Here is a 4,054-nt window from a genome sequence, read left to right on the forward strand (position 1 = left end):
TTTTAGCCTGAGCACTCATGTCTGGACTGTCTCCAGGGACACTGCGATGGAGAAAAGGATGGGCCTGAGAAGTTCCAGGAGAAGCTGAGCAGAATCATAGAGACCTCCAGCTGAGGTCACAGCAGCCTGGATCTCCCAGGAGAAGAACACGTGGAGAAAGGTCTACACCAAATCAGCCCGCTGTCAGAAATAACTGAGACTCTCCACCAAGTGCTCAACACTGTATGACCTCAAAATCAGCTTCTGTTAGAGAGCCTGCTGCTCTGGCTGTGATGCTGAAGCCTGTTGCCTTAGTCAAGGGAGTCTCAGAATTCTTTGCAGGAAAAGTTCTTAAGCAGTGACTCAGTGAAGGTCTTAAAATGTCCAGGACTTGTCAGCTAATGGCATCCCCAGAGCTCTGGGAGACTGAGCAAACTGACCTAAATAGAAAAGCAATTTTGGGATAGGAAGAGGGAGCCCTGGAAAGAGTACAATCCTGCCCTGCAGAAGCCCCATGGGATCCCATGGCAGCCTCCCCTGGGGGTGGGAGTCAGGGGCGATGAGACCCACCCAGTCAATCCGCACTGGGATGGCCCAGATTCCCAGGCTCCTCTGTGACTTCCTCTAGCTCTCTTCCTCTTCATCATCGCCTCATTCGGGACAACTTCTGCTCCCTCTTCTTGGATTCCTTCAGATTTCTATGTTAACCTCGTCTCTTAAAACCTCAGAATTTGTATACTAAAATATTTCCTGACATTGGACTGTGCTCAACAAATCTCTCACAGTCTTCTATTTGCCAGCTTACCATGTCCTCTGTGCCAGTATCAAGATTCCTGGAAAGAAAATACTTTATATTCCTAATTGTGGGTATGTGTGTGTGTGTGTGTGTGTGTATAATTGTTTATGTGTGTATGGGTAAATGTGTGTGTGTACATATGTATGTATATATTTACAGATTCCCTTATTTACTCATGTAATATTTGGGGTTTGTCCAGGCATTGCTCCAGGTACAAAGAGCCAGAAGTGAATAAAATAGTCTAAGTACCTACTTTGGTGAAAATTGGGGTAGACTTACAATAAACAGGGCTTCCCTAGTGGCTTAGACAGTAAAGAATTTGCCTGCAATGCAGGAGACCTGGGTTCAATCCCTGGGTTGGGAAGATGCCCTGGAGAAGAGAGTGGCAACCCACTCCAGTATTCTTTCTTGGAGAATCCCATTGACAGAGGAGCCTGGTGGACTACAGTTCATGGGGTCGCAAAGAGTCAGACACGACTGAGTGACCAACATCTTCACTTTCACAAAAAACAAGTATTACATAGTGCATGCGGATCTGTAGATATACTACAGGTTCAGTTCAGTTGCCCAGTCATGTCCAACTCTTTGCAACCCCATGAACCGCAGCACGCCAGGCCTCCATGTCCATCACCAACTGCCAGAGTCTACCCAAACCCATGTCCACTAAGTCGGTGATGCTATCCAACCATCTCATCCTCTCTCATCCCCTTCTCCTCCTGCCTTCAATCCTTCCCAGCATCAGGGTCTTTTCAAATGAGTCAGCTCTTCACATCAGGTGACCAAAGTATTGGAGTTTCAGCTTCAATATCAGTCCTTCCAATGAACACCCAGGACAGATCTCCTTTAGGATTGACTGGTTGGATCTCCTTGCAGTCCAAGGGACTCTCAAGAGTCTTCTCCAACACCACAGTTCAAAAGCATCAATTCTTTGGCACTCAGCTTTCTTCACAGTCCAACTCTCTCATCCATACATGACCACTGGAAAAACCATAGCCTTGACTAGACGGACTTTTGTTGGCAAAGTAATGCCTCTGCTTTTCAATATGCTATCTAGGTTGGTCATAACTTTTCTTCCAAGAAGCAAGCGTCTTTTAATTTCATGGCTGCAGTCACTATCTGCAGTGATTTTGGAGCCCAAAATATAAAGTCTGTCACTGTTTCCCCATCTATTTCCCATGAAGTGATGGGACCGGATGCCATGATCTTAGTTTTCTGAATGCTGAGCTTTAAGCCAACTTTTTCACTCTCCTCTTTCACTTTCATCAAGAGGCTCTTTAGTTCTTCTTTGCTTTCTGCCATAGGGTGGTGTCATCTGCATATCTGAGGTGATTGATATTTCTCCTGGGAATCATGATTCCAGCTTGTGCTTCCTCCAGCCCAGAGTTTCTCATGATGTACTCTGCATATAAGTTAAATAAACAGGGTGACAATATACAGCCTTGACGTACTCCTTTTCCTATTTGGAACCAGTCTGTTGTTCCATGTCCAGTTCTAACTGTTGCTTCCTGACCTGCATACAGGTTTATCAAGAGGCAGGTCAGGTGGTCTGGTATTCCCATCTCTTTCAGAATTTTCCACAGTTTATTGTGATCCACACAGTCAAAGGCTTTGGCATAGTCAATAAAGCAGAAATAGATGTTTTTCTGGAATTCTCTTGCTTTTTCGATGATCCAGAGGATGTTGGCAATTTGATCTCTGGTTCCTCTGCCTTTTCTAAAACCAGCTTGAACATCTGGAGGTTCACGGTTCACATATTGTTGAAGCCTGGCTTGGAGAATTTTGAGCATTACTTTACTAGTGTGTGAGATGAGTGCAATTGTGCAGTAGTTTGAGCATTCTTTGGCATTGCCTTTCTTTGGGATTAGAATGAAAACTGACCTTTCCCAGTCCTGTGGCCACTGCTGAGTTTTCCAAATTTGCTGGCATATTGAGTGCAGCACTTTCACAGCATCATCTTTTAGGATTTGAACTACATGTACACACACACACAAACACACACACAGTGGCTGGCACATAGTGAGTACCCAATACTTAGATGCCCCATAAAAATAATGAGAGCTAGGATTTATTGAGTACTTACTATATACCAGGTGGTCTTTCGATTCTTAATAATCCCAAAGCCAGAAACTGTTATTATCTCCACACACAGACAGAAAACAGAGGCACACAGAGAGAACACAACCAGGGAGTATAACGTGCTATTCAAACCCAGACGCTGTTTCCAAGCTTGAGCTTACTTAGTCTTCATCTTGAACACAGACTACCTTTATAGAAAGGCAGGCTGTCAACCACTCTCAACTGCCCAAACTATTCTAAGAACAAATTTCAACGGAAAAAAATCTAGGGAAAGAGAAACTCAGAACTGTGTTAGTGACATGATTGAGACTATTTTGATGGTGTTTGCAGTGTGATTTTCCTCTGTCAAGTTTTGCTTTTATCTGACAGTAAAGTGAAAGTCACTCAGTCGTGTCCAACTCTTTGAGACTCTTTGAATTTCTCCAGGCCAGAATACTGGAGTGGGTAGCCTTTCCCTTCTCCAGGGGATCATCCCAACCCAGGGATAGAACCCAGGTCTCCCACGTTGCAGGCAGATTCTTTACCAGCTGAGCCAAAAGGGAAGCCCAAGAATACTGGAGTGGGTAGCCTATTCCCTTCTCCAGGGGATCTTCCTGACCCAGGAACTGAACCAGGTTCTCCTGCATTGCAGGTGGAGGGGACATTAAGGAAGAGACAAAAAAAAAAAAAAAAAGGAAAACCTTTTCTCAGGTAAGGCATAAATATATACTTTTAAGTGTTTCTTATTTGGAAAAAGAAAGGGAGAAAAGACAATACTAATGATCTCAACACACTTTCCCACATGGAGAAAACATAAATAATTCTTACTGATTCTCCAAGGAGTGAAGGGAGGAGGTGGGGAGAAGGGTCAGGAAATGTATTTCCACAGGGGAATTCTGGTGACTAGATCCCCCTACTTCAACCCTTTAGACCCACTAGGAGGAATGTATGTTTCATAAAATGGTTTTAAGATGGTTTTAAGAATCAAGGTGACAAAAAAACTAAAAAGAGACTTACATGGAAGTTTTGGCCTAAAAATGATTCAAGGTGAGCTACTTTTATAACCACAATATTTTAGTCACTATTTATTGAGTGTCTACTCTATGGAAAGCAGCTTGCTAGATTTGTTAGAGACACAGTCTCATTTAGAATTAGAAATATGCAATCTGCTTGAGCTTGAAAGAAAACCAGCAATTGAATAAGCATTGATGACAACTATGAATG

The sequence above is a fragment of the Bubalus kerabau genome, chromosome 6 (assembly GCF_029407905.1).
Source record: "Bubalus kerabau isolate K-KA32 ecotype Philippines breed swamp buffalo chromosome 6, PCC_UOA_SB_1v2, whole genome shotgun sequence".
In the NCBI taxonomy this organism is placed as follows: Eukaryota; Metazoa; Chordata; class Mammalia; order Artiodactyla; family Bovidae; genus Bubalus; species Bubalus kerabau.